At 43.4% G+C, this 12,244-nt stretch overlaps 1 protein-coding gene across 3 annotated transcripts in view; it reads right to left on the bottom strand.

The window, feature by feature from the left end:
• LOC149319510 (ubiquitin carboxyl-terminal hydrolase 9X) overlaps positions 1-11,083 on the bottom strand; it is a 105,249-nt gene extending 94,166 nt beyond the window's left edge. For 2 of the 3 annotated variants that reach the window (XM_089511858.1, XM_089511857.1), the window contains exon 1: positions 10,199-11,083. The gene's annotated coding sequence lies outside the window, so the exon portion shown is untranslated. Of the gene's footprint in view, positions 1-9,929; positions 9,961-10,198 lie in introns of those variants that run through there. The other variant, XM_089511860.1, reaches the window with a different exon arrangement.
• Between the last annotated feature and the right edge of the window lie 1,161 nt (positions 11,084-12,244).

Genomic DNA, 12,244 nt, shown 5'->3' with positions numbered 1-12,244 from the left:
TAATAATCACTGAAAGTGTTGTTTTTGTTTAGGGTTGCCACTTGTCCCAGAAAATCTGGAAAATCCCAGATTGACAGGATTAAAAAATGTCCCAGCCGGCTGGCCCAGTTGAAGCAATAAATCCTGGATTTCTCCTTTGTTGGAAGCACAGTGGGATGAAGCAGGAAATCATGCAAGACTGGCACTGGCGGGAGCCTCATCCTGCCCTTAAGGCTGCAGTTGCTACTGAACAGGCATAGCATTGCCATCCTTTTCTTATATTCTCTCCCCGCTTTCCACAACAGGCCCAGAAGGCAGGAAAGGGAAAAGAAGCAAGTAGAGATGGCCTTATGTTGTGTGGTCAGTGTCGGCAGCTGGAGCGTAGGGCTAGGCAGCACAGTGAAATCTCACTTTGAAATAGCCTTGAGAGAGTAAAGGGAGTCCCTACACACTGTTGCTGCTTGGAAGCCTCCCTCTAGTTACACCAGCTAGAGAGAGAAAGAAGGAAAAACAGCTCAACTTGGTTCTGGTTTGCTGTTGTTCAGAGCCTTCAAGTCATTTCTGACTTATGGTGCCCCTACCATGGGTTTTTCTTGGCAAAATTTATTCAGGGGAGGCTTGCCACTGTCTTTCCCTGAGCTTGAGAGCATGTGACTTGCCCAAGGACTTGCAAGCTGGGAATTGATCCCAGTCTCCAGAATTGTAGTCCAACACTCAAACCACTATGCCACGGTTTAAACATAATGTAGAAAAATACGATGATTAATATGTTGTATATGCAGTCAGAATGCAAATTATAATATGCATAATTATCATAATTTGTATAATATACAAATTAGATGCCCAGATATCATGGCTGGAATATGGTTATACTCTAGTTATACTTATTTCTGAGTTTCTATAGTTCAGCAATTCATCCAAAATCAGGTGGGGCAGAATTTTAAAGATGTGTTTTTTCAAAGGAAAACATGAACATCAAGAAACAAGCTGTCTACACAGAACCCCCTTCCTCACTTCCTTGGTAGTACTCCTCTTAGTGTAAAAAGAGATGATCCTTCAGATCATTTCCCCACAAATCCACCAATATTGATTAGCATACAGGTTCTCCTCTCTCAAGTTCTCCATGAAATTAGAGAACTGAAGGAAGGCTTTCTGAATAATATCCCATTAATTTCAGAAAGAAAACTCTTTAATGCCTGGATCCTTAATAGTCTCCAGCACTGTGATGGCAATATCATCTGGCTATAAATCTGGTTTTATTTTTGTGAGCTGCTCTAAAAAGCTTTATGGTTAAAAGGCATATATGTTGTAAATGAAACAAATGAATAAAATGTATAAGACCTTTCTCTCACATGTAGAGAAAAGAGTGGCTGATCTCCTATACTAAACCCAACAGAAATCAAAACTGTCATGTATGCAGAGGTTTCATATCACAATGGAAAGACTAGCAAGATCATTCCAATCAAAAGCCTATGTTATAATAAGTCACCAAGCAATCTCCTTCATCATTCTGTTTCATCTTTAGCCTTTAAGAAAATCCATAAGAACAGCCCCACAATACAACATTTCAAGTGTCCCAAGATCTGCCACCAAGTCAGCCCAAATAAAAAAGAGTGCTTAGCTGTCCCATACTAAGCATTTACTGTTCATGTTTTAGGACAGTCATAGAAATTAGCCTAGTAACTAATACATCAGGCACTGCACCACTGTGTGATTAAAAGAACCCTTACTTCCAACATGTTACATTATGATAGAGCCTTGGAAGTCTTAAATACGTCTCTAAATTAAAGCATCTCTATTCACACTAGCATTCAAATAGGCAAATATTAGGAAAAACAGAGTAGCAAAACTCCAAAACTAATACTGAAAGGCAATTTCACATCTAGCACACTTTTCAGTACAAAAAGGGACAGTAAATACAGAAGACTTTGGAATAGAAGTCCACAATGGTTTCAGTCAGTAGCCAGCCAAACCTTCCTCTAGTTGCCTGGCAAGTCCAAAACTCTGGAGGGAAATAGCAGAGGAGAGTATTTAAGATCAGTCCATAAGACACCTGCTCCAACTAGATATTGCCACCTGTAAAAGTGGACAGGACACATGTTTCTAAGAATATCCACCAGTCATGCTAACAAAGTATTTTCAGTATCGGTTGAAAATAGATCTGTTGAAACCACTGCTTTTATTTACAAGTTACACAGCGTTACCAAAAACTTAGAAATTCATACAACTGAATGATTAAAAGATATCTAAAGATATGGTACAGGTTGAATCTCCTTTATCCAAAATGCTTGGGACCAGAGGTTTTCTGGGTTTCAGATTTTTTTGTTTGTTTGAATACTTGTATTTGCATATACATACATATTGAAATATCTTGGATATGAGATCAAGTCTAAACACAAAATCCATTTGTGTTTCATATACACTTTATACACATAAGCTTAAGGTAATTTTATACAATATTTTCATAGAATCATAGAATAATAGAGTTGGAAGAGACTGCAAGAGCCATCCAGTCCAACCCCCTGCCATGCAGGAAATCTAAATCAAAGCATCCCCAGCAGATGGCCATCCAGCCTCTGTTTAAAGACCTCCAAAGAGGGAGATTCCACTACACTCCGAGGAAGTTTATTCCACTGTTGGACAGCCCTTACTGACAGGAAGTTTCTCCTAATGTTGAGGTGGAATCTCTTTTCCTGTAGCTTGCATCCATTGTTCCGGGTCCTGTTCTCTGGAGCAGCAGAAAACAAGCTTGCTTCCCCCTCAATATGACATCCCTTCAAATATTTAAACAGAGCTATCATATCACCTCTTAACCTTCTCTTCTCCAGGCTGAACATCCCCAACTCCCTAAGTCGTTCCTCATAGGGCATGGTTTCCAGACCCTTCACCATTTTAGTCGCCCTCCTTTGGACACGCTCCAGTTTCTCAATGTCCTTTTTGAATTGTGGTGCCCAGAACTGGACACAATATTCCAGGTGGGACCTGACCAGAGCAGAATATAGTGGCACTATTACTTCCCTTGATCTAGACACTATACTTTTATTGATGCAGCCTAAAATTGCATTGGCCTTTTTAGTTGCTGCGTCGCACTGTTGACTCATGTTCAACTTGTGGTCTACTTGGACTTCCAGATCCCTTTCACATGTATTTTCATTCAGCCAGGTGTCCCCCATCCTATGTCTGTGCATTTCATTTTTCCGCCCTAAGTGCAGTACTTTACATTTCTCCGTGCTGAATTTCATTTTGTTTGCTTTGGCCCAGCTTTATAGTCTGTTCAGGTCATTTTGAATTTTGGTCCTGTCCTCTGGAGTATTAGCTATTCCTCCTAATTTGGTTTCATCTGCAAATTTGATGAGTGCCCCCAATCCTGTCATCCAGGTCATTGATAAAAGATGTTGAATAACACTGGCCCCAGGACAGAGCCCTGTGGGACCCCACTGGTCACTTCTCTCCAGGATGAAAAGGAGCCATTGTTGAGCACCCTTTGGGTTCAGCCGGTCAACCAATTACAAATCCATGTAACAGTTACTTTGTCTAGCCCACATTTTACAAGCTTGTTTGCAAGAATGTCATGGGAAACCTTGTCAAAGGCCTTACTGAAATCAAGATATACTATAGCCACAGCATTCCCTTCATCTACCAAGCTGGTAATTTTATCAAAGAAAGAGATCAGGCATGACTTGTTTCTCTGAAACCAATGTTGACTTTTAAATAATTTTGTTCATGAAATTAAGTTTGTGTACACTGAACCATCAGATAGCAAAGGTGTCACTACCACCCATGGAACAAGTTTTTGTTTGGGGAATATTTTGAATTCCAGAATTCCAGGTATGGGAAACTCATTAACACTGTTAAGCAGAAAAAGAAACATCAATATACAAGTCATTCTAAATACATTCATTCAACCAAACAGTGTAACTATTAAATCAATAGCACTGAAATAGGCAAGTTATGTTTGAAACTGCAAGAAGGCCCAAACTACCAAGCTATTCAACCAGTCATAGCCATATACATAACAAGAACTTTTTTTTATCAACACACTCTAACCAAAATGAAAAATTAGTCTTCTACACCAGATCACTGCCTAACATGTCTGCAGGATGAATTAGGTGAAATGTCAAAATGAAAGCATGCCATCTTGCAACACAAAACACTGGGGGAAAATTCCATCATACCAAAGATTTTGAAGGGGAGAAATGTAATTCCTGGAAGCATAGTTATTGTTCAAGTGAAACTTTTTCTTAGTTCACATAAACTAATATATTTTAGATAAAACTCAAGTGTTTCAAAAGAAAATCCCCCCTGAACAAGAACTAAATATATTGCTACAGACCTAACACATCAAAGGATATATACATCAAAATATAGAAACTGCAGAAAAATTTAAATCCACTGTTCCTGAATTGACACCAGCATAACAAAGTGTTAAAAGACAACATACACATTATAATAACTTCTGACTGGACAAAAACTGTACTGTCTCTTGGTTGTAAGAACTGCTGCAGAACTTAATTTAAACAAATCTAAAGACCAGGCAAAGGAACAGAAGAGTTCCTATTGTGCATAATATACAATGCACAATAACATAACTGTCCAACTTATGTAGGCTTAAGAGTTCAAAAAGTGGATTGTGAATCCTGCAACTGAAACAGATTCAGACAAAATAACAATGAGAATGTAATTTACTCATATAGCTATGGATCACAAAGTACTGTATTTTCTGGCGTATAAGACTACTTTTTAACCCAGGAAAATCTTCTCAAAAGTCGGGGATCGTCTTATACGCCGGGTGTCATCTTATAGAGCAGGTGCTGAAACTTCTGAGCCAGACTGGAGAATCTGAGGTCGCCGCATATGGTGGGGGGAGCTCAAAAACGGCCGCGGCCACATCCCCAACGTATTCAACAATCGTATGAAAGCAGCTACCGCTCTGATAGTCTTGGAGACAGGGAGGGCTGGGCAGGCAGGGAGAGCTGACCAATCCAAACAAGCTTTGTATACAACAAAGTTTCCTGCTAAGAACCTACATGTCATTTGAATTAAAATTACCATATTGAAATCAAATCTGATGTTTTTTTAATTTTTAATTTGGTGTGCGTTGGAAGAGGAGTAGTCTTATATGGTGAGTATATCCCAAACTCTATATCTTAACTGGAAAAGTTGGGGGTCGTCTTATACGCCCAGTCATCTTATACGCCAGAAAATACGGTAGTTGATAAAGAATGACAAGCAGACAACACTGAACAAAAACAAAAGAGAAAAAAAGGGGGGGGGGATCCACAGAACATCAGACCAGAACCAGACACAAGATAGTAATCAGGTATCATCAACAAAAATATTAGTGAACCAAAAAAGCAATAGGATTTAACTGTTAAAATTAATGTTAAGTAAGCAAGCAGCATTAGTCTCCTAAGTGCTGCACTGTTTGATTTATTATTTGTTTTAGAAGGACTGACTTTAATACATGGAACACCTCCTGAGGAGTACTATAGACCTACCTACCATTAATGAATATAGTTAAAAGACTGGAAATTATTTAAATAATTTCTTTTGTAGATACCTAGTAAAATGTTAGTGAACCAACAGCCCTTTGCAATGTATAGTATTATTTAAAGGAAGTTAAAGTAAACCTATTTCTAAACAGATACTAAATGTTCTGTCTCAGTCTCATGACAAGGCAATCAAAAACTTAAGAGAAAGATATGGGGGGGGGGGACCAAAACAGTTTTCTATTCTGTTGCTCTCTTGCCCCAACAACTGTTTAACTCAAGTGCTGCATTCCAGATTTCATACCCTGAAAAGTTTTAATACATTAAGGAACTTGCTTCCCAACAGAAGCAACTGAGATCTAAATAGAAACTGGGCAACCACAATTCCAAAGACATCTTATTGAACTTAGGACGTAACTATGGACACACACCTAACATGTCAAAAAAGAAAAATATCTGAATATCTCTAACTAACTGCAGATTTGAGTACTATGTTCTCGCTACACAGATTTCCAAAATACACTGCAGAAATATTCCAGTTTGAGAATGATTTAACTGCCCTTGCTCAGTGCTAGGGAATCCTGGAAATTGTAGTTTATTGTGGCACCAGAACTCTCTGACAGAAGAGGCAAAATGCTTCACAAAACTACAGTTCCCAGAATTCCCTAGCACTGAGCCAGAGCAGTTAAAGGTGTCAAACTAGGTTATTTCTGCAGTGTGTTTTGGACCACAGACTCTACAGACAGACATTTCCTGTCATAATAGGAAATGGCCAGAGATTGACACGTTAATGTATTACATGTAAATTAATTATCTGGATTTGATCAGCATTTCAAAAATACAAAAAATGCTGTAACCCTTTCCTAGAAAGCTGTACAATGGATTTTTAAAAAATACCAAGCAGTATTCAAGAAGACTTCTCAGAAAATCAATGCGAGAGAGAATAAATCTACAATAAATTATGTTGTCTGCACCCCCTTCAAAACAGTAAATTATTTCAATACTAGCTTTTAAAGCATCATAATCCAGAATACTTTTTTGTTTTAGCAGATAACTATTTTTAATGGCTGCAATAAATGTTTTTGACTGGTTATTGTTGGAAAATAATTCTGAAATGTGCTCCATTATTCCAATATAAATGCTACTTTGACAACCTTACACAAAAGACCCATGTAAATTTCAGTTACAAAGACTGCTACTGAGAACGCAGCCACTTCTTTCCCCAAGTATAGGTGTTTATAGTATTGGCCTTCCAATTGTGCCAGAAATTTGAAAACAAATATGTGTGCTCACAAAATAATATTGTCTTATTTTTCTGGGATCTGTATGCCACATTCTTCATTTTACAATGAAGTGGTGAAGACAGTTAATAAATGCTGTATGTGCATGTATTATAATGCTTGTAAAGCTGGTGTTCTACAGAACAAAGCACTCTGTTCTTTTTCCTTGACTGGTTCTTTGAAAAGCCACACTGCAAAGTTAAGAGGAAATGTTTATTAGGATACATTTAGTGAGATACTGAAAAGACTGGAAGTGAACTAATAACAGAGAGACACTTACAAAAAAATTCTGGGTTTATTAGTAGGGGGTACATTCCCCTCTTTAGAGTTTGCTGGATTGGAATAACCATCAGCCCTACTCAGCATTACCAATGGTGAAGAATGATGGGAGTGAGTTGCATTTTAAAGACGGGTCCCCCATCCCTGATCTATATTTATGAGTGACATGGAGAGGGGATGTAAAAGCTGAAAATAATTACCCTGGTCCAAAACACACTGCAGAAATAATTGAGACCACTTTAACTGCCCTTGCTCAATGCTAGGGAATTCTGGGAACTGTAGTTTTGTGAAACATTTAGCCTTCTCTCTGAGAGCTCTGGTGCCCCAATAAACTACAATTCCCAGGATTCCCTAGCACTGAGCCAGAGCAGTTGAAGTGGTCTCAAACTGAATCATTTCTGCGATGTGTTTTGAACCCTGCTGTACGAACGCTTTACCAGCCCATTATAAATATTAGTTGAACACACTGCACACACCCTTCTAATTTCGAACCAATAGTGCCACTTCTACGTTTAAGGAAACATTATACATTAGGACTTTATACACTGGAAAACTGCACTGCACCTTATTCCAAGTTATGTTTATATACAATATTAATGATTCTGTTTGAAGCAATTCACAAATCTTCAGCTGAATGCAATTATAAGTGCTCAGAAATATTCCGTCTGGTAACTGGAGGCAGCAATTTAATTTCCAAAGTGAAGCCCCTGCCTCAAAAAGGGGGGAGGTAGATTTCAGAAAGCAACTCAAGGGTCTATCTCACCAACATTTAAGAAATCCTTAAAGCTATCTGTACTAGGTTTGCAAGTTGCTAATTTTCCTCTGATTTCCTTAAGTCATATAGGCCTGTTACAGACAGGCCAAAAAAAAGCTGCTTCGAGTCACTTTGGAGGTATGGTATTTCAATGAGGCATGAGTCCTAAGAGTCCAAAAGCCACACCAAAGCTGCACTCCAGTCCTTAGGACCAGAGCGTGGCTTTGGTGCGGCTTTTGGACTCTTAGGACGCATGCATCATTGAAATACCATACCTCCAAAGTGACTCGAAGCAGCTTTTTTTGGCCTGTCTGTAACAGGCAATAGTAACTTTTAAATTTTTAATCTACGACTCTTTTATTATAACCTATCCTTCCAAAAGGTCCTTTCTGGATACAGAAGGATGTGTGATACATCTGAATAAAAACAAGTAAAAGCTGTTTTGGCTTAAGCTGACCCCAGGTATACCACATAACTGTAAGAGATAGACAGCTTTGTCTGCCTATGTATTAGATTTTGCCAACTGTACAGAACCACACGCCCACATTTTAAGTCTACGTCAGTACAGAGGTCCATCCAAACAGAACCTGTATTTGAATCACATCTTAGAATATGCGGTACGAAATTAGGATACCGACAGAGCAGCCAAGACAGAACTGCAGAGATGAAATCAGGTTTAAAAGTACGTTAAAATCCTAACACTCACATAATACCTTTGCTATTCTTATAACCCAACGCTACGCATGTTATTCAGAAATCTCACAGAGTTCAAGGGGCTAAATGAGTGTGTAAAAACAACAACAACCCTGCAGCCTTGAATTTCCCTTTGTGCTCACACCCAACTAATATTATTACACGCTCTAATAACAACGTTAAAACAGAAAACACTTGAGTAACACGGCCGTCATTCCAATCCTGTGCCAGAGTTCCCTCCTAGTTCTTATGAAAATAAAACTCAATCTAAGGGCGCTTAAATGCTTTACAAAAGCTATCCTGAATGTTGATAAGGGCCGACTAATCAGAAGTATACTTAGAAGACCAGGGTCCAAAACACACTGCAGAAATAACCCAATTTGGGTCCTTTTGAACTGCCCTGGCTGAGTGCTGGGGAATCCTGGGAACTGTAGTTTATTGTGGCCCAGCACTCTCTCTGACAGAGAACACTCAGTATCTCACAAAGCAACCATTCCCAGGATTCCCTAGCACTGAGTTAGGGCAGGTAAAGCGCTCTCAGACGGGATTATTTCTGCAGTGTGGGTTGGAGCTGTATTTTTCCAGCGAGATAAATAACCAGACAAAATGTGTGTGTGTGTGTGTGTGTGTATACACATACAGACATATATACAACATATATATATATATAGAGAGAGAGAGAGAGAGAGAGCATATAGACACACAAACACATATTGCAAATATACATATATAGCATATATATATATATATATACACATATACATACACTTGTATATAGCATGTGTATGTGTTATATACACACATACACATTTATATAAACACACACACATATATATTCACATATAGACACACACACCTATAGCATATATCCATATACACACATTTATACATACACACACACACACACACACATATATATATCCTATAGAGGCACAGGCCGTGCCTTTGCATTATATAAGCCCCTCTATAAGGTACATTCCTGACATTAACCGAGGCAGGCGGGGTTTCTTGTTGTTGTTGCTGTTCTTTGAAGCCCATAGGGATGTGTCCCCCTCCTAACGGAGAAGACCCAGTTCCGAGGGCTCCCCGTGAGGCTTGGCTGGGGCCGGGGGCAGGGCAGCCATGACACCGGCCGAGGCCCACAATAACAACAGCGACAACAGCGGCGTTTCCAGCCCAAGGCCCCGGGTTTCCTGGCGGCCGGGATCTAGGCCGGCGGGGCCTTGCGTTTCCTGGCGCAGTGGCAGGAGCCGAGGCCTAGGCCCTCCCTCCCCGCCTCAGTAATGGCGTTTGGCGTGAAGGGAAGGGAAGGGAAGCGGAGGAGGAGGAGGAGGGCCAGCCAAGGAGGGGACCGGCGCCGGGCGAGGAAGCTATCTGCGCAGCAGGGGAGACACAAGCCTCCCTCCTTCCCCGTGTGCCATATATATGTATACAGAGAGAGGGAGAGGGACCCACCGGTCTTCCCAAGGAGGCCTCCCTTCCTCCTCCTCCTCCTCCCGGGGACTGCGGCGGCGGCGGCGGCGGCGGCGAAGGAGGGGTGTGGGCGAGGCCTAGGCCAGGCCAGGCCGGGAGCTGCTACCTCCGCCGCCGCCTCCGTCAGCCATTTTCCCTCCTCCTCCTCCGTCCAAAACAGAGCCCCAGAGACACAGACGCCGAGGCAGCCCCGCTCCCCTCCTCCTCCTCCTCCTCCTCCCCCGTCTCCCCGGCAAGGCCCGCTCGCTCACCCCCACGCAGCCTCCCCTCTTCCCAGTGTTGCTGGTCCTTGCTGTGGCGGCGAGGCCCGCTCCGCTCCCGGGAGCCGCTGCTGGAGAGAAGGAGGAGCAGGAGGGGGACGGAGGGAGGAGGAGGCGGCGGAGGAGGCGGCGGCGGCGGCGGGTGTGGCCCGAGAGTTTCTCATCCCAGGCGGCAGAAGCCGCAGCGGCAGCAGCAGCAGCAGCAGCAGAAGGCACCGGCGGCGGGGCGACGTCTCATGCCGGGAGGGAGGCGAGGATGGCGGTGGCTGCGAAGGCGCCTCCTTTTCCTCTTCCTCCTCTCCAGGAAGTGCCTCGGCCTTCCTCTCCTCTTTCCTCTCTCCTCTTTTCTGTTCCTTTCCAGACTCCTTTTTGTTGCCGCCGGGGCCCTTTCCCCCTAGTTTTGCCTCTCTTTAGGACCGGCGACGAACAAGGAGGCCCTCCTCGCCTGCCTTCCTTCCTTCCTTGGCTCTCTTCCCTTTTGGGGCCTGCGTGGCTGTGTTACTCTTCTCCTCCCCGTCCGCCGGGGCAACCAGATCCGTTCACTTCCTTGGAGGAGAAGGAAGAGGAGGAGAGAGGTGTCTTTCTCCTCCTCCTTCTCTCTCCTTCTGTCCCTTTCTCCTTCTTCTTTCCTTCTTTCTTTCTCCTTCTTCTCTCTCCTTCCTTTGCTCTTTCTCTTTCCTTCTCTCTCTCTTTCTCCTTCTGAGTCCGGATGCGAGAAGAAGCAACCGCCGGCAGAGACAAGAGGCGTCTTGAGTCAGGGCAATATGGCGGCTCTAAGCAAGGCTCGGCCGCCGGCGGCGGCGCAGACTCCGACTCCACGCAGCAGAGGCACCCAAACAGCGGCGGCGGCGGCGGCGAGCGTGACCCCTTCCCTTCGTATCCTCTCCCTTCCGTCCCTCCTTTCCCCCTCAGCCGCCCCTTTCCCTCCTCAGAAGCAGAGAGGAAGCAGTTGACGCCTTCGTTTGGGGTGTGGGCAGTTGTGGGCCTCTGTGTGTGTGTTTTTGTGTACTACTGAGGTGTGTGTTGGTGCTTCGTTGCGCTTAACTGTTTGAGGGAGGACTAGGCCTCCCCTTGTTTCAGTCGAGGAAGAGGCGACGGAGGCCGAACGGGGCCTTGCCGAAGCGGGCGGCCGTTTCGGTTGAGGGGCCCTCATTGTGACCCGCGGCGCGAGGCGGCGAAGAACCCGGATGATGACGTCACTTTTTCGTGCTGAAGGGAGGGGAGGAAGCAGCCTTGTTGGCCTTCCCCTTCCTTTCCTCCCAGGAGTGTGGGCGGGGCTTAAAGAGAGAGAGAGAGATGCGCTGCGCTGCTGCTGCTGCGTTACTGTGGCCAAAGCTGAGGGAAAGGCCTCAGGCGTCGTCATCCTCACAGCTGCCGCCAAGCTCCACACAGACACAAAACACACACGAACCGCATTTCCCTGTGCTCCAGTATACGTATAAAGCACTGCGCACCATTATGAGCCACAGGAAATGAGTCTCGCCTGGTCAAAAGCACCGGAAGTGGGCCCTGAGGAGATTAGGTGCATCCACACTGGAGAAATAACCCAGTTTGGCACTGCTTTTTAAGCATCCTGGCTGAAGGCTATGGAATTCTGGGAGCTGGAGTTTGTTGTGGGGCCAGAGCGTCTGGGCCCCACAAACTCCAGCTCCTAGAATTCCATAGCCTTCAGCCAAGCCCAGGATGCTTAAAAAGCAGTGCCAAACCTGAAGAGAAGCACATTGGAGACGCTAACTATTGGCTGACATGGCTGAGGTCTTTTGGGAGCTGAAGTCCAAAATCTCTTTAAAAGGGGCACAGTTTATGGACTTCTGAGCTATTCTGTGACAACCTTCCTGTGGCAAACAAGACAACATTTATAATAGCATAATTAAAGTTAATCTAGAAATGGTATAGTAACTCATTTCTAGGCTAACTTTAATTCTACCATCATAAATATAGGGGCTTTTTGGTCCCCACTGCTTCTGCCACAATCTGTTATCGCTTCTCTAGGCTTCTGTATGTCCTTAAAAACTTCCTCTGGCGTAGCTCTGGTGC

This window comes from Sceloporus occidentalis, unplaced genomic scaffold (genome assembly GCF_023333645.1).
Source record: "Sceloporus occidentalis isolate IW3139 unplaced genomic scaffold, rSceOcc1.0.p SCAF_2, whole genome shotgun sequence".
Taxonomy (NCBI): Eukaryota; Metazoa; Chordata; class Lepidosauria; order Squamata; family Phrynosomatidae; genus Sceloporus; species Sceloporus occidentalis.
This window is presented reverse-complemented; position numbering and strand designations above follow the sequence as displayed.